Below are 19,387 nucleotides of genomic sequence, written 5' to 3'. Positions count from 1 at the left end.
GTGCCTTTACAGGGAGATGCCTGGCGCTGTCCCTGCTCAGACTCTGTGTACAAGGAAGTGGCTTTAGAGAAAGTCAGTGTGTTTCTGATGCCTCCTTTGTATTCTAAATGTGAGAGGCCCGCATACCAGAAAAAAAAAAAAAAAAAGTAATTAGCTGGATAAATAGGCACCAGGGAGAAATAAACGTAAACAATCTATGATTTGCAATGTTTATATCAAAAACAATAAAATTCAAGGTAAAAAACTCTAGATGATATAAAGATTATTTTATATTTGAAAAGAGTAATTCTCACAATGAAAATATCATGTTTAACTATTATGCATCACATAACATAGTACTGGACTGTAGATATAAAGCAAAATCTATTGAAAATTGTTGAGAAAATAACAGGATCCCAATAATAATGGATGACATTAATATGCTTCTCAGTCATGACAAATGAAAGAGGCTAAAAAAAATGGGCAAGGAGGTAAAGAACCTGAATAAGTTGATTAATTAAATTTAAGAGAATCCCTCACTACCCACGTCCTCACAGTACAAACTCAGGAACCCAATAGATTTAGATAGCAAGGTGTATACTGAACGTAACATTATAAAAAAGAATTTTACTGCAAGCATCTAGAGCAGAATAAAATGCCAGTTAAAACAAACATTTCAGCAGAGCTTTTCTTTATTCTAAGAAAAGCATCATTTATTCAGGGAGATAGTGGAGGGGGTGGGTTGTTCTGTCTTGTTTTTTGGCCTAGGAAATTTTTTGATGGGACCCTTAAAAAATGAAAAGTGAGCTCCTGCCTCCCTTGCTGTGAAGTAATAAGAAATATATATACTAGTCAGCGCTTCCAGTTCCAACCTGGAGTGCCTAAAACCCTTGTAAATTTCCATAATAGGGGTGCTAGGAGTGACTTTTGTTCTAATATTTGGTCTTTGACCCAGAGCTCCTAAAACTCCTGTAATTTCCTAAGTGAGGGGGTGATAGACGCATCTTACACAGAGTTCCTAAATCCCTTGGAAGTTCCTAGATTATAGAAGCATCTTTTGTTCTGATGAGGTAACTGTTGGTAGGCTCCTGGTTGGGGGATGGTCACCAGAAAGACCAAGCTATGAGTAGAATCTTGGAACTTTCAGCCCCACCCTTTATCTTCTGGGGTGGGGAGAAGAGCTGGAGGTTGAGAGAATAATCAATCAATCATACCTATGTGATGAAACCTCCATAAAAGTCCCTAAAGTACAGGGTCTGGAGAGCATGAACGCACCCATGTGCTGGGAGGGTGGTGCACCCCAACTCCACAGAGACAGATGTTTTCGCACTTGAGACCCTTCCAGAGCTCACCAAGTACCTCTCATCTGGATGTTCATCTTTATTCTTTATTATATCCTTTATTGTATAATAAACTGGTGGATGTAAGTAAGTGATTCCCCAAGTTCTGTGAGCTGTTCTAGCAAATTACTGAACCCAAGGAGGGGGCTGTGGGAACCCCTGGTTTATAGCCAGTCAGTCAGAAGTTGCAAAGGCCTGGACTTGCAATTGGTATCTGAAATGGGGGCAACCTCACGGGACCATGCCCTTAACTCGTAGGATCTTACCCCAGGTAAATAGTGTCAGAATTGAATTGAATTATGGGACACCAGCTAGTGTTGGAGAATTGGTCAGTGTGGGGGAAAAAATGTCAGACATTTGGTGTCAGAAGTGCAGTTAGTAAAGGAAAGAAGTGTTTCCTTTTATTTGCCAACCCTCTCCAGCCTTGATGTGGAAAAAGATGGTGAGACAAGGGGATAAATTGCCCTACAGAGGAAGTAATTATTGCACCAACAGCAAATGGGGAAAGATGAGAGATGCAGGGACAGGCAGGGGCACTGGAACAGAACGCAGCGAAAAACAGAGGCCTGTAGACAGAAGCAAACAGTGAAAATTTCCCGTTTCGAGAATCACTGATGTCTGACATTGAATGTAAAAGTTGTTTCCAGCCCTATACTATGAATGCCTTCTGTCTGCCTCACCCTTTGATTAAAAGTCTGACATGCAGAAGAGCCTTGGATTAGTGGTGCTTTGGGAGAATAAAGGAGAAAGGACAGGTTCGGTGAGAGCAAATGTATTAACAAAGAGGGCAGCTCCTCTGGAAGGCAAGCTCTCAAGTGTGATGCTCACCGGTATCTGTTTCCTCTCTACTTTCAGGTATAGGCGAGGATGGTAGTTCCCCACTCTCTTCCAGTTTGGTCTTGCCATGTGTCTTTTTGTGGTCAATGAAATATGGACAGGTGTTCATCTGGAAAGAAGCATTTTAGAGCCCTTCCTCCTGCTGCAGCTACCGGCAATTTCCAAATGGTGACAACTCCACCAGCTTGAGTCTCTGAGTAAGGAAGACATGGGACAGGCCTCCCCACCAAAATTCAGTGGACATACAGCAGGAGCAAGAGAGAAACCTCTGGTGTGTTCAGCCACTGAGATCATGGCGTGACTTGATACTGCAGTGTAATGGGCCTGTCATGACCAACAGCCTGCTGGGTAAGGTCATGGTCAGAAACACCAAAAGCATGGAGTAAGAGGTGGACCAAGAAATGCTCACCCCTCCACGCGAAAAGTCTTGGGGAATCTGGGAAGGGCACAGGCCTTCCCACAGTTTGTAGAATAGGGGCTTGAACCATTTTGATTGTGTATTAAAAGAAAAGGTAAATTGCATATTGAAAACAGACAGGAGGTCTTAGAGACATTTGTATTATACCTTAATGGAACATTTATCAAAATTCATTACAAATTAGGATACAAAGGAACTTCCAGTAAACCTTAAATACTGAGAAAGACATATTCTTTGACCACAAAACATTAAAACCAGCTAATAAATTTTAACAACAAAAAACTGCCAACTAGAAATCTTAAAACTCTCCCCAAAATAACATTTGTTCAGAGAGGAAGTCTAACCTCGCATATTATTAACCTCGTGTATAATATGCAATCCCACATTATTTAGAAAATGACAGAGGACATGATATATTGACAATTAGGAGCTGTAGCCAGAGCCATATTTGGAAACAAACTCATAGCCTTAATACTTCCATTAACAAGAATGAAGATAAAATAGCTAAGCATTCAGCTTTAAAGGTTAGAAAAACAGAATAAACTGAAGGAAAGAGGAAAGGAATTAAATAAGATAATAAAAATTAATAAAACAAAACTGATTAATCCAAGAGCTGGTTATAAATAAATAGACGCATTCTTAGCAACTCAATAAAGGAGAGAAATAGCAAATATGTAAAACTGGGAAAGAGAATGTATCCGTATAGAGACAGAAAACAAAAATCTATGAGGGCTGGGCTTCCCTGGTGGCACAGTAGTTAAGAATCCGCCTGCCAATGTAGGGGACACAGGTTCGAGCCCTGGTCTGAGAAGATCGCACATGCCGCGGAGCAGCTAAGCCCATGTGCCACAACTACTGAGCCTGCGCTCTAGAGCCTATGAGCCACAACTACTGAGCCCGTGTGCCTAGAGCCCCTGCTTCGCAACAAGAGAAGCCACCGCAGTGAGAAGCCCGTGCAATGCAACGAAGACCCAATGCAGCCAAAAATAAATAAAATAAATTTATACAAAAATCTATCAGGGCTGGAGGAGGCAAGAAAAGGGTGCAGGAGGAGGTTATCTGCAAGCGAAGTCAGCCCAGCCCGTGCGGGGTGGGAGCAGTAATAGGAGGAAGGGAAGAATATGTGCTATTACTCAGCAACGGCCCTATTTTAGAAAATGGCTGCTTATTTGCGTTAGATGTTAGTGTTTAATCGGGCAACTTCTAGGGAAAGTCATAGGTTCCGCAAGCCTCAGGCATAATAAGCCTATAAGAAGCACAATTCTCAACACAGAAAACGATCCAGTTCTGGCTCTGCAGTTGTCCCGGAGGGAAGGAACAGATCCATGTTCGCGACTGGTTCATGGTGTATCACCCTGCCTCGGATCAGGACAGCCGCCTCACACTAGGACTGGCGTACAAAGTTCCACTAGTTATTGGAGAAGTGGGAGGGAGCCGCGGCCCACAGGGGACCAACCTGCCCCCAGCTTGTGGGACAATAGGGATGTGCCACACCTTTGTGGGTGGTGACAATCTGGGCCCTACCTCTCTTTCCAGGGCTGGGGGAAGCCCGTCCTCCAACCTGAACATTTACTTAAAATCTAACTAGTAAAACTGAGCCTCAATGTAAACTACGGGCTTTGGGTGCTAATGATGTGTCAGTGTAGGTTCATGGATTGTCACAAATGTACCATGCTGGTTGGGCATGTTGACAAGGGGGGGAGGCTATGTATGTGGGGCAGGGAGTAAATAGGAAAATCTCTGTACCTTCTGCTCAATTTTGCTGTGAACCTAAAAATGCTTTTTAAAAAATTAAGGCTATTTTTTTTGTGTGTGTGTGGTATGTGGGCCTCTCACTGCTGTGGCCTCTCCCATTGCAGAGCACGGGCTCTGGGCATGCAGGTTCAGCGGCCATGGCTCACAGGCCCAGCCGCTCTGCGGAATAGGGGATCTTCCCGGACCGGGGCACGAACCCGCGTCCCCTGCATCGGCAGGCGGACTCTCAACCACTGCGCCACCAGGGAAGCCCAGTTAAGGCTCTTTTTAAAACTCTAACTAGTAACCATCATTTGCAGCTCTAACTAGGTAATCACTATTTATTGTCCGCCTTTGACATTAACTGGTTCGTTCTCGTCTCCTCTCCTCCTCTTCTCCTCTCCTCTTTTCTCTCTCTTCTTTCTCTCTGCCTCTCCCTCTCTCACTTCAGACCAGTCCTAACCACCCTAAAGTCAGGAGGGCAGGATCATAATCTCAGCTCCTCCACCACACACCCCACCCAGCGATGGGCTTGCAGGCAAATCAATTGATCAAGTTTTCACATCCCTCTAATCCGCAATAAAATGAGGATGTTGATCTGGTTTAGAAGTTTTCAAACTGTGTTCTGAGAACCCTGAAGATTCTAAAGAAATGCAACAGGGGCTCTACAGGCATTTGATTCCACCTTCTCCAACTATTTGAAAAACTATAATGAGCCATGCATTTTAATATTCCTAATTTAAGTACGTCTGAGACTACCAATATCTTGGGTTAATTCTTCTTTTCCATGACTTCTTTTCCTTCTGCAGATTTGAGAACTGCCTAAAACATGTCCTTGAGTAGGAAAATTCTATTTCTGAGTCGGTAATTTTTTGGAACGTAGAGCCCATTCATGTCTGCTCGCATGCAAATGTGCCATCAGGTACATCACCAGTGGATGCATGCACTGGGCTGAACGAAACACCGCAAGCAGCTCAGCTATACCTGCTTGGAGCCAGCTCTTGACAGGACAAACCTAAGTTTTGGGTGTTCTTCTCTAACTTCTAATATCTATCTATCTATATATATATAGTCTCTTTTAGATGAAGTGAAATAATTACCCATAAAAAGAGAGCAAGGTTTTGTATGTATTGTCCAACACAGTAATGTGTCTGTATGTGTATGTACAATTGTATAATATGTACATTGTATGTATGACTCATAAAAGGGTAAGTACAAAGTATAATGTGGCTGTATTTTTACACTGTCTCTCTGGGAGTTGGATTACCACGAGATACATGTGAACATGAGGCATCTCTGCTCTACAGAAAATGTTCAGTGTCATTGATGGTGGTAACTTGTGGTTATCTTTATGCTGCTGCTTTGTACATTACAATCACCCAGGTAATTTATGAGAGGATACACACTTCAAAACTTAACATTGACGGGCTTCCCTGGTGGCGCAGTGGTTGAGAGTCCGCCTGCTGATGCAGGGGACACGGGTTTGTGTCCCGGTCCGGGAAGATCCCACATGCCGCGGAGCGGCTGGGCCCGTGAGCCATGGCCACTGAGCCTGCACGTCTGGAGCCTGTGCTCCGCAGCGGGAGAGGCCACAACAGTGAACTTAACATTGATACAAGAAGAGAAGAAATGTTTTTTCTTCTCAATAAGTGTGTAAAATTGCAAATAAGTTTGTAAAATTCAGGAAGATTTGTCAGGTTTATTTTTTTAAGAACCTGGTTTTAAAAACCCAGAAGTAAGGCCTGCTGGAAGCTGTGGCTGTAGCTTATTTAAAGCCATCTCTGTGCACAGCAAAGACAAGCACAAGCTATTAAGAAGGTGGCAATGCCTTTCAAACCAAGGTTTTAATTTGCCAAGAAAATGAAGACATTGTCTTTAAGTACTCCCTTCTCAGAATTACTCATAATACCTTGGGGAGTGAATTCCAGCATATTGGTTTTTCATAACAAAGTTTAAGGCAAAGAGGTGGTTTAAACATTTCACATGAAGCAAGAAATTATTCTGAGTGTATTTTTCTAATAAGAAACTTAGCTAGATTCCTCTGAAACATAACAAGACTACCCCAGCTTGCAGATCATGTTGGTATTTTTAATAAATCAAATGAGCTTCATTTGGCAATTTAGGGTCACAATATTACAGCATTGAAAATGGAAGTGTTTGGACTGAACATTCCAATCAAAATGCATTTGACTATTTTAAAACTCTGAGTAAGTATCTGACAGAAGTAAAGGCTAAGGAATAATTTAATAGCACTGTTGAACATTTCACAGTATTAAAAGAACACTGACAAGAATTTTCTACCGAACACTGAAGATTTCAATTGGCCGAGTTGCTCATTCAATCAACTCCATCCAAATGGAACACTCTTGCATAAAAGGGACGAACGCTGTTGTTAGATGTTGCATGATTCAGCAAATGCCGTGTAGGAGGTAGAACGGTGAGCAAAACCAGGCAACATCCCAGCAAGCATGGAAGGTGGAGGTTGGTGCGGGAAACAGGCACTGACCTGTAACCACAGAAACAACTGTACCTGCACCCATGACGGCTGCTGTGTAGGAGGGGCACGCACGCTGTGCTGGGAATCCCTGTCATCAGCGAATTTGGCCTCCTACTAAAGCAGGTCAGGCAGGACAGGGACAGCATCTCTAAGAAAGTGACATTTGTGCTGACATGGTAGGGAAGAATAAGAGTCAACAGTGAAGCTGGGGCATTAGCATGTACAAAGGCCCTGTGGTGGACCAGAGCACAGCCAGTATGAGGAATCAAAGGAAAGCTAATGTGAGAGCAGAGCCGAGGAGCCTGGAGAGGCCAGAGGGGGTGACATGTAGGAGCCAAATGCTGCTGGGTCATATTTCTCCATTCAGCCATTTACAATCAGTCATTCATGAATCAACATTTACTGAGAGCCTTCTAGGTGTCAGACAGTGTTCCAGGTACGAGGGGAGTAGTACTAGTTTATACGACAAGTAAGGATCCTGTTTTCATGGAGTTTACATCCTAGATAGATAATAAATAACACCCTATTTAAAACTCAGGGCAGGGCATTGGCGAGGGATGATGGATTGGGAGTTTGGGATTAGCAGATGCAAACCAGTGTATACAGAATGGATAAACGACAGGTCCTACTGTATAGCACAGGGAACTATATTCAATATGCTCTGATAAACCATAATGGAAAAGAATATGAAAAAGAATGTGTATATATGTATATTAATATATTTATATCACTGAATCACTTTGTTGTACAGCAGAAATTAACACAACATTGTAAATCAACTATACTTCAATAAAATAAATTTTAAAAACTCAGAGTGAGGGCTTCCCTGGTGGCGCAGTGGTTGAGAGTCCGCCTGCCGATGCAGGGGACACGGGTTCGTGCCCTAAAAAAAAAAAAAAAAAAAAAAAAGAGCTTGGTGTATTCACCATTTGGAAACCAACATGGTAATAATTGTTTCAAGCCAGAAGCGTCATTGTATGCTAATCTATTGGGCAAAACGGTGATGACAAACAGGATGCTTATACAGTCTCAGAGTGCATCCCCACAAGGTACTTCACAATTACAAGAGATGAATAGTAACGTTACAATAGAGAAGACTGGCAGTGTGAACCACCTGAGAGGACGCTCAGAGAACACAGCACCAGCTCACTGCTAGCCCTGCCAAGAATGCACAGTCTGAACCTCATCACGAGAACACATCTGACAGATCCAAACTGAAGAGCATGCAGGGAAAGAACTGGCCTGGATCCTTAAAAAATGTCAAGGTTACGATAAAGATAAGGGAAGACTGTGGAACTATTCCAGGCTGAAACATCCCAAAGAGAAATGATCCTGGATGGAATATTGGACCAGGAAAAAAAAATTGTTTTATTTTTGCTCTAAGAGAATATTAGTGGAACAATGGCAGAAGTTTAAGAGTCTGTAGATTCAATAATAGGATTGTACCAATGTTAATTTTCTGGTTTTAATAATTGTATTTGGTTATATAAGAGAATGTCTTTGTCTTTAGGAAACACACACTGAAGTACTTAGAGGTAGATGGGAAGCATTATGTTTGCAGTTCACTCTCAAATAGTTTTAAAAAATTATGTGTGTGTACAGACGTAAATATATGTACGTATATTATGTATGTAAATGCACATATACTGAGAGAGAGAATGCCCTCGGAAGAGGCAATACTTAGGATGAGTTATAAATGGCAAGAAGGAACTAGCTAAGGAAGACCCTGTGAAAGGGCAGTTCAGGCAGAGGGAACAGCTAGTGCAAAGGCCCTGAGGCTGGAAAGCACTTGGTGAGTGTAAACAGCAGAAAGAACTCCGGTGTGGCTGAAGCTGGACTGAGTGGGCAAGGGAGCAAGTGCTATGAGATGGGAGCAGAGAGGAGTTTTGCCTTTTTTCTAAGAATAACAGGAAGCACTAATGCGTTTTAAACAGGATGGGGATGATGGGGACTGGACCAGAGCATGGGGGAGATGGAGAAAAGGACATGCATTTGGGATTGTTTAGGAGATTAAAAAATCAAACAGGATGTGGTGGTGACCTGGACGTGCCCTCTGGTTCTCTTCTGGATCTGAATGGAACTGAACCTAAGATTTCAAGTGAACTGTAAAGTGCCCCTACCCCATCCTTGCTATAGGTTTTGTTTTGTTTTCTTTATTATTCCCACACCCCTTTTCCAGACGGTGCCACAAAATACAGACCAGAGACAGAGCAGATTGCCACCATGGGAGGAGCCCTCAGGAGTATGGAAATTATACCTAGATGTAAGGGCGACTGGTCTCCTCCAGAGGCACAGGCCCCATCTCCGAGGTTAGTATGGTGTTTCTAACATCCCAGCACAAAGCAGGGAAGTGCCATGTGCTGGAGACCAGATCCCCCTCTACAGCCAGACCACTGCTTCCCACCCAGGGAAAGCAGCTGTCTGTGCCGACCCGGAGATCGCCTACCCCTCCCTCTTGAGAAAGACAGCAGATGCTTTTCTATAATGTCAATTGCTCCAAGGAATGTCATTATTTTTATGATTAATCAGTTGCTGAGTGTATACTCAGGGACATATGTCAGGTGGGTATCCAAGGACAACAAAAGACCCTGCGAAGAGGAGATAAAATGAATGCAGCCCTATAGCTGATAGAGAGACAGATTAACTGGATATATTATACAGATATCTCTCCATGTAGACTATGGCCAAAACAAGGACTATTTTAACCTAAATTCACCGTGAAACAAATCTAATTTTAAAACCTATAAGTTTTGTAAATTGGGTGGGGGGGGGAAGTTGTGAATAATAAATATCCCCTTGTCACAACTCAAATAATAATGAGCTGGGGAGTCTGCAACTATGATTCTCACTTATAAAATAGCACCCAATAAATAAAAAATAGCTTTTGTGCTTAAAAGGATTCTTCCAAGAAGGAATCTAATCAAACAGGAGTATTCTACTTGCATTCTGAGGCCCAGTTCAAATCTCAACCCCTTGTGAAGTTTTCTCTGATCTCTCGAGCAGAATGAACAGGACTCTCCTCCAAGCCCTTCCAGCATCAACAGTGGGGAGTGGAATTACTCATCACAGTAAGTCTCTCTGAGGAGTCTCTTCAATTTCAGTACCTAGCATACTAACTCAGCTCCCTTCTCATTCTAGGGCCTTAAAGACGATGCGAATATGAATTAGTAGTGGATTAGTAGTAATAGAGCTGCTATCACTTAGGGAACAGTACGTGGGGCCAGGCACTAACTCCAGGCAATCATACTTTTAATCCTCACAATAACCTACATGAAGTAGGTGCCACCAAGATGAGGAAACTGAGCAAGAGAAGTGATGCGTCCAAGGTCACACTGCTAGTAAGTGGGGGCAATCAGGATTCTAATTCAGGCATTCTTACTCTGCCACCTCCCAGATGGGGGTGAGATGAGAAATCACTGGCCTGGGAGTCAAAATACCTGGGGTCAAGTCTTTATTTAGTAGTTTACCAGCCTGCGAATACCCACTGAGGCCCCCTGGCCTGCAATCCCAGAGTTCCAGGTCTCATCCACACCCACCTGCAAGACAGCAACTGCCCCCTGGCTGGGCTTCCCACCGCTGAGCACAGCCTGCGGCTTCTGGATTAGCATCTGAACCAATTTTTAAAAATTTTTTTAAATATAGAATACTGATAGTTTATTTTATTTTCTCTTTTAACATCTTTACTGGAGTATAATTGCTTTACAATGGTGTGTTAGTTTCTGCTGTATAACAAAGTGAATCAGTTATACATATACATATGTTCCCGCATCTCTTCTCTCTTGCGTCTCCCTCCCTCCCACCCTCCTTATTCCACCCCTCTAGGTGGTCACAAACCACCAAGCTGATCTCCCCAAATGAGCCAAATATTTTTGATGAGACATATGTTTTGGGGTGGATGTACTTGGGCATCAGTGCTTTCCTGATGAATTTACTCACAGTTTGTTTTTTTTTTAACATCTTTATCGGGGTATACTTGCTTTACAATGGTGTGTTAGTTTCTGCTTTATAACAAAATGAATCAGTTATACATATACATATATCCCCATATCTCCTCCCTCTTGCGTCTCCCTCCCTCCTACCCTCCCTATCCCGCCCCTCTAGGTGGTCACAAAGCACCGAGCTGATCTCCCTGTGCTCTGCGGCTGCTTCCCACTAGCTCTCTATTTTACGTTTGGTAGTGTATATATGTCCATGCCACTCTCTCGCTTTGTCACAGCATACCCTTCCCCCTCCCCATATCCTCACGTCCATTCTCTAGTAGGTCTGTGTCTTCTACTCATAGATTTTAAAGACCAAATGAGGTGCTGGGCCAAGTGCTAAGATGCGGCAAAGGCATAGCAAATGGTCCAGGAATGAAGAATTCAAAAGTAGATTCAAACAAGGAATCCAAACCTCAAGATCACAATCTAGAGCTCTATGGCATGAGCTCTCCCATCATGCCACGTGCTCTCCCATCATGCCACGTGTTCTCCCATCATGCCATGTTCTCCCATCATGCCACGTGCTCTCCCATCATGCCACAGCACAATCACTCAAGCAAGAGAAATTCATTCTGTCTTCTGCTACATTACCCTTTTCTTTATACCTTCTACACACGTTTTATGTTCCAGGGATAGTATCTCTTTATGGGTCGGTGGCTTGGAACCACTTACAATTTCAGGCTGACTGACCTTTCTGAGACATTACTCCAGGATAGAAAAATTGTTTCCTTTGCACTCAGGGGCATCACAATTTGAAATTCAATTGTTTTGTACACTAGATCAACCACCAAAATAGTATAAGGGCATTTGCTCCTTTCAGCCTCTGCCTTCATATCACACTGGATACGAGGCCACTGTGACCTGTGCTTTCTTAGGAATTCATAATGGCATAAAATTTTTATGAGTTTAGAAAATCGTGACATGTTCTTGCTGATAGGAAAAACAGGTGTTTTGACATCCCAGATTGGTTGCCTCCACCCAGAACGGAGGAGACAGCTTGTATTCACAGCAGAAAATAGAAAATAGCATAACCTGTATGATTGTTTTTCCCCCCAGGCCACTAGGCCCTCACTTGTGGAGAACATTCCTGTGCTCAGGTTTGATGACCTGCTTGCCTTTTGCCTTATCATGTGGGTCCTTTCCTCCTCCTCACTCACCCGCAGAGGTAAGGTTAGAAATGTCACAAATTGACGCAGAGATCAAAAAGAAGCCTCGTTTGGAATCTGTTGTTTGTCTCTGTATCTTTGACATTACTGTTTGCTGTATTCGTCAGGCTAAGCTAGGTTATGCTACAGTAACGCCTCCTTCCCCCTGCCTGTGCTCTCCCTGACCGCACAAAGTAAAGGAGAAGCCTCCTTCTCCTACAGGAGGCTCGTCATTGTAGGCCCTACCCGGAATTGGAGGCATGTGCTTTAGCTCTCCTGGTGATTAGAATGTGTGGCCGCAGTGGTGATCACTGAAGACCTTTGCCATTGACGAGGTTTCCTGGGCCACAAGGCAGCATCTATCGCCTCTAAGAAAGTGAAAGCCTCTATCTTTTTGCTGCTTTAAATGTTGGCCAGAAGAACTGGCGATACTTCTACAGTGCATTCCAAGTGCATTACTTTAAATGTGGCAGCTATATATTTAAGGGATTTCGGGTTGTTAGAGAGGGAAGGTCCAAAATCCATTAGAGCACATGGAAGAAATTGAAATTAGTTTAGGAGTGCAAATACACATCAAGCCATTAAATAATTTAAAAGGTACTTAGTGTGGCATGGAGCCATACAAGTACGGGCACTCTTAAGCTGCTTGAGATGTTCTAAGTGAAAATGTTTGGCAGGACTAAACCTGAAGGCTGATGCGAAAAACCTGAAATTCTATAGGAAGCATTCTCTTGTGAAGGACAGTGGGCACAAATGTTTAAGAAGGGCGATCTCCTGGTCGCTAACGCCATGGGAGATTGTGTGTGTGGCAGTCACTGCCAGCTGCCCATGCAATATTCACCCCTTCTTTCTCACTAACAGAACTTCGATTTTATCCAAGGTACAGTGTGCCCCCTCAACCTCCATTTCTCAGCCTTCCCTGAAGCTAGAAGCAGCCATTTGATACAGTCCTAGGCAATAATGTGTAAGCAGAAGTCGGCAGGGAATTTCTGGGCAAGTGTAAGTTCCTGATAGAAATGCTATCCCTTCTCCCTCAGCACTTCCTCCTCCTTCTCTCTGTCCAGAAGCTATTCGGTGGACCAAAAAGTTCATTCGGGTTTTTCTGTAACATCTGATGCAACGTCAATAGTTGGGAGATTGGAAACGGAGTAGCTGGTCTGCAAACTTTCGAGAGGAAGAACACCACCTACGAAGCATGGCAGAGCAGAGAGACAGAAGGAGCCTGGCATGTTGATGACGTCGTGAGCCACTGAGCCAACCCTGGGCTGCCGAACTCTGAACTTTCTAAGTGAGGGAAATAAACCCCTATTGGACTAAGCTACTGCAGTTGGTTTTCTATTTCATGAAGTTGGAGGCAATACTTAATCAATATAGCGCGTTAACACAGACAAAGAATTCCCTGCCCAATAAACTTTGGAATTGGCACGGTAAACCCAGGTCCTTGTAACAGGACTTTGCCCAACCATTTATATCCTAGATGCCTGGTGATGCTTTGTGAGGAGGATAAAATACAGGGTCCCCCAAAATTTTGTTTCATGTTACGTTCCCTGAGAATAGTGCTCTACCAGATATACTTTGGGAAACAGTGTTCAAGGCGCCTTCTTCCTCCCACTTCTCTCCCCCCTCCCTCCCTCCAGGGCTAAGGAAACAACATGTCTTTGTAGGGCATACAAGTATAAATTCTTAGCGAAAGTTAAAACATAAAATCATCATAACTTTGCTTGCTGGGTTGAATAGTGAGTGCCTCCCCCACATATTGTGACTGTGACCTTACTTAGAAATTGGGTATTTGCAGAAAGTTAAGACAAAGTCATAGGGGTTAGGATGGGCCCTGAATCCAGCGGCAGGGTTGTTATAAGGAAAAGGAGATTTGGACAGAGAGGCACAAGGGACACACAGACACAGAGGAGAAGGCTATGTGACAGTGGAGGCGGATATGGGAGTGATTCAGCTGCAAAAGCCAAGGAACACCAGGCATTGTGGACCACCAGCGTCAAGCAGTAAGAAGTAAGGAAGGCTTCTTCCCTTAGAGCCTTCAGAGGGAGCACGGCCCTGCCGACACCTTGATTTCAGACGTCACCCTCCAGAACTATGAAAGAATACATTTCTGTTGTTTTAAGGCATCCGGTTTGTAGTATTTTTGTTAAAGCAGCCCTAAGAAACTAATATACTTTGTAACATTATAACAAAGCTTAAATAGCTGTAATTTTCCCCCTGTATCCAGGGCTGAGAATTAAGGATAGATGGAGACCTAGACTCTAGAGAGCCTGCCTCAGCCCCACCCATCTCCTCTACCATATTTTAGATTCTTGAAAGGAATTTATATTCTTCCTGTCTCTTTTCCTTGAAATCAAATAACCTCTTGAGAACTCTGCCATTAAAAAAGGGAGAAGGTGACATTTAGAAAGAAATGCCCTGAAGAGCAACTTGTCAGGAACCCGGATTTGCAGTTATTATGGACGCCTACACCCCGGGTCAGTGCCTTGTCTTTTCTCGGCTCCATTTGCCTGAACCTATGACTAGGGGCGGGGTGGGATGGGGGGAGGCGGGAAGGGTGGACTGGAAGATCTCTACGGGCTTTGCACCTCGACAGGCTGGAATTCTGGCGGCAACGTTTCATGTATGTGACATCTGACACGTTACTCAGAAACATAAAGACAGATGAGTTCATTTGTATATAAGAATCTTGCTTCCTAGGGTATTTCTTTGAACTGAACTAGAGAAAGGAATGCAATTTTTTGTTTGGGGTAATGTTTGCCTTGGCATATTGATTCTTTAGAGAAAGGTGTAATAGAAATTGCTAGGTAATGAATGTGGGTCTTCCTTTCCTACCCTTAAAAGAAATTCACACTTACAAAATGAATTATTCACATTACAAAATATGTTGTTATTTTATGAACAAGTTTACTAAAGATTTCCTTTAAAATAAACAACAGAGCAAAATAGTGACTTCACCTGCTCTTTCCCAATCTAAACAACCCAAGATCCTTCAGACTTTCTTCATCTGAACTACTTTCCATCTACCTGACCACGTACTTTGTTTTTTCCTGAACCCCAGCCACTTTTCATCATACATTGTAAGTGTGATAACCAACACAGAGCACAATACTCTCAAAACTGAACAATGCACAGAAAGTTTAGGAAAAGAATACATCTTGGAGCCTGAAGGGCATTTTCTCAATGTATCCCACAGGTTACAGAAAATGCAGCGATGTCATGAGAAGTGAAAGCATCCCTGCTTTTCACAAGGAAACACAAGATACAATGTCTTTGTAAGGTACATCATGATATTGTAATTATCAGACAAAAATGTTTTAAATGCAAATAGGCTTTGTCAAAAATGGTTTGAGGAAGCCAAAGAGACTATAAATTCTGTAACACACACACTTTGGACATTTGCCTGTGGACATTTGCAATGTGATTTGTGCTTACCAAGGACACAGACACCTTAAAATAAGACACTGTCTCCCTAATTATGTAATTATATCAACAGCACTATTGACACTTACATTAACAACAAAGGAGAAAAATAAGCCAAAATAATGAATTAAGTTTTTTAAAGTCATAAACTGCAGGTTTATGTGGGGTTACCTAGTTATAAGTTTTTCTCATTCAAAAAATGAAATTAATAATCCCATCTACCTTATAGGGCTGTCATGATAACTAGATTTAAATACATTTAAGTATAAATGTATAGCATTGTCTTAGTCTACTTGGGCTGCTATAACAAAATACCCTAGACTGGGTGGCTTGTAAACAAGAGAAATTTATTCCTCACAGTTCTGGAAGCTGGGACGCCCAAGATCACATCACCGGCAGATTCAGTGTCTGATGAAGGTCTATGTCCAGGTTCATAGAGAGCTGTCTTCTTGCTGTGCCCTCATATGGGACAAGAGGCAAGAGAACTCTTGAGAGTCTCTCTGAGGTCTATTTTATAAGAGCACTAATCCCCATTCATGAGGGATCTGCCCACTTGACCTAATCACCTCCTAAAGGTCCCACCTCCAACCACCATCACATTAGGGATTGGGTTTCAACATATGAATATTGGGGAGATGTAAACATTCAGTCTATAGCAATCATTAATATAGTCTGACATGTAGAATGTACTCAGTAAATGCCAGTTACTACTATTATTATGGAGCCAAGCAGAAAGATTTGGGATATGCTTTAGAGAATTGAACCAATGGAATTTTCTGATGGATTAGACAAGAAGGTGAAGGAAAGAGAGAAACCAAGGACAATTCCAAGACTTTTGGTATGAGCAACTGGGAGGATGATGTAATGAAGAGAAAAGTGGGTTTGAGGAAATATCTCAGGAACTATAACAGGGTCATGTGAGGTTTGGTCTGAGATGCCTGTAAGACGTCCATGCGGAAATGTCAAGGAGGTCATTGGGATTACGAGTCTGCAGCCTCACCACTCAAAGTAAGATCCCAAGACCAGCAGCACCAGCATCACTTGGGAGCTTGTTGAAAATGCAGAATCTTAGGCCCCAGACGAATGAAATCAGAATCCGCATTTTAACAAGATCCCCAGGTGGTCAGCATGCACATTAAAGTCTGAGAAGCGCTAAGCTAGAGTTCTGGTGAGAGAGAGACTTCGAAGTCATCAGCATTTCAATGGAGTCTGAAGCTAAGGCCTGGATGAGCTCTCCTAGGGAGAGTCTGTAAGGAGACTAGGTGGTCCCGGGTAGAGCCATGGGGCTCTCCCACATTTTAGAGGTCTGGTAGGGATGAGGGGAACCACACAGAGGAAGAGGAGGAACAGCCAGTGAGGCTAAGGGAAATCCAGGAGAGTAAAAGGTTCCAGAAGGCCAGAAAGTGGAATGTTTCAAGAAGTGTTCAACTGTGTTGAACGCTGCGGATGGGTCAGGTAAGATAAGAACAGGGTAGAGGCCATTAGGTTTGGCAACGTGGAGGTCATCGATGACCTTGACAAGAGCAATCTCAGTGGTATAGAGAGGACAGAATCCCAAGTGCAGACAGTGAGGAAGAAGAAGGGGGACGGGGAGCAAAGGCAACTCTTGCAAGTTTTGCTGAGCACGTAAAGAGAGAAATGGGGTAGTAGTTGAGATGCCTACGTAGGAGATACTAGAGCATGCCTGACCACCAAGGGGAATATTGCAATTGAGAGAGGCAGAGAGGGAAGGCGATGATTCAGAAAAGGGAAAGACCAGCTGCTGGAGTAGTGTTTTGAGGTGAGAGGGAAGGGGCCCAGAACCCAGAAGGAAGGACAGCCTCTGACAGAAGAAGAACTGAGCTCATTGCTTCTGTTTCTCAGTGAACTCAGAGGCACCCAGCAAGGTGGGTGGGGTGGGGAGGGAAGGAGATTTAGAGAGAGGAGTGAAGTAGTCATTTTGGAGAGTGGGAAAGTAAGTGCCCCAGGATTGCCAGGTAGTTAGGGAGTCTTTTGAGATTTTTGGCTATGCGTTTAAGAAAACCCACACTTTCCCATAACATGCTTCATTCCTCCAAAAACGTCCTACCCTAATGCATGAGCCATAAATTATGAGAAAGTGCATCTTCTCCATCCATTCTCATTATTCCCGTAAGCATTTTATTACGTTAAAGGTCACCATCAGAAGAGCAAGGCTAGACAAGGAGTCATTGCAGAGCCACAGCAAGACGGTGAGACAAAAAGACAGATGCCCTCTGTCCCCTCCCTGAGACTTATGGCTGGCGGTCACACAGGAATTAATGACATGAAAACACGAGATGCCTCAAGAGAGGAAGTTTTTCCTCCTCGTCTCACAATTCACAAGAAGAGCTAGGAGATCCCTCATGAGACTAGTACTTTGGTAAACAACACCAGCTACTGTGAACTGCCTTTAATTGAGTTTTGAACAAGCCCCAAGTCAATAATGCCTCCTTGGTTACCGCCCTTCCTGCTTGGAAACCAAACTCATTGAACAGTCACATAATTCTTTGCAGCACCCACTAATCCAGCTACATACACCCCCTGTGATCCCAAAATCAAAAATCTAAAGCCTGCCTTTTGCCGGAGCACACGGCACTCACAGCACACACCTCACACCCTCAGCACCTGCATGCAGTGTATGTGGCCTCCTCGCGCCCTACAGCCACCTCTATTTTCCCTGTTTCAAAAACCCATTGCCTTGGGAGTACACACCCTCCAACTAGACTTCCCATCACCCCTCCTTTGGGCTAGCCTCTACCGCTCACCTGGTCACTCGTCTCGATCACTGATGACTTCAGCTCCTTCCTGGCTGACCGTCTGTCTTCCCCTCCATCACTATCCTTACTCATTCCTGATGATGTCGACTTCAGCCTCCACATCCATGCAGTGATCCACCCAACACCCAACCTCACATTTTCTTGGCCTCTAGAGCCAATGATCTCTCCTTTCAATCCAGCCTCAGCCACCCACTCCCATGGGCACATACCCTAGATTTTGCTGTCACCAGCAAGATCACCACCTCCCATGCCCTTCCAGCCCACCTACTCAGATATCCCTCCTCTAAGAATTCAGTGTCTCCAAGACCTCCTACTCGTGTTCTCACCCCAAAATCCACCCTTTACATCCCTTCTTCTCTAGCTTAAGTTAACTACTCCAGCTGGGTAACCACTTTGCAGAACACCTCTAACCCCTCTGTCCCTCTGTCCTCCACTATTCTTACCTTGCAGAGCCCCACCTTTGGTCAGACCCTACATGACCTTGATTCCAGTGTGCATCTGAGCGTTGACCCTTGCACACAACCGTGCAGACTGGACTCATTTCAAAATTCCCTCCACACCTTTCAAATGATTCCTTAACATTGCCAGGCAACCTGCCTTTCCCCCGTGTCGACTCTTCAAGAGGATCGTTTCCCACCTTCTCATCTCTCCTCAATTCTCTCCCATACCCTCCTCACCCCCACTCTCAGCCAATGGTGTCGTCTCAAATAGCATAATGAAATGCTTGCAACCGGCCCACGCTACCTCATTCTCCGACCCAATCCCACTAACCCACGTGAGTCAGCTCAGTGTCACCTCCCCAGAGAGACCTTCCCTGACCACTCTGGCTAAAGCAGCCTCCTCTTGTCCACTCTCTGCTTACCTGAATTTATCTTCTGCATAATAAGTATCGGTGCCTGGCACCATTCGTTTGTTTGCATGTTTAGCATCTTTCTCTTCTTCCTAGAGGGTGACCTCCTAGTTTGCCCTGGCATTCCCAACGCCTGGAACAGTAGCTGCGCCTAGAGGGTGTTCAGTAAATCCTTGTCAACTGACTGACTGATATTCGTAGTTAAACCACGCAAACCTACCTACAACTGTAATAAATCACTCATTGCTGCTAGTATACCTCAATCATGGTAAAAACGTTATGGGAGAACACACATGACATAAAATGTACCATCTTAGCCATTTTTTTTTTTTTCTTTTTTCTGCGGTACGCGGGCCTCTCACTGTTGTGGCCTCTCCCGCTGCGGAGCACAGGCTCCGGACGCGCAGGCT

This window comes from Neophocaena asiaeorientalis, unplaced genomic scaffold, assembly GCF_003031525.2.
Source record: "Neophocaena asiaeorientalis asiaeorientalis breed wild unplaced genomic scaffold, Neophocaena_asiaeorientalis_V1.1 scaffold303, whole genome shotgun sequence".
Taxonomy (NCBI): domain Eukaryota; kingdom Metazoa; phylum Chordata; class Mammalia; order Artiodactyla; family Phocoenidae; genus Neophocaena; species Neophocaena asiaeorientalis.
This window is presented reverse-complemented; position numbering follows the sequence as displayed.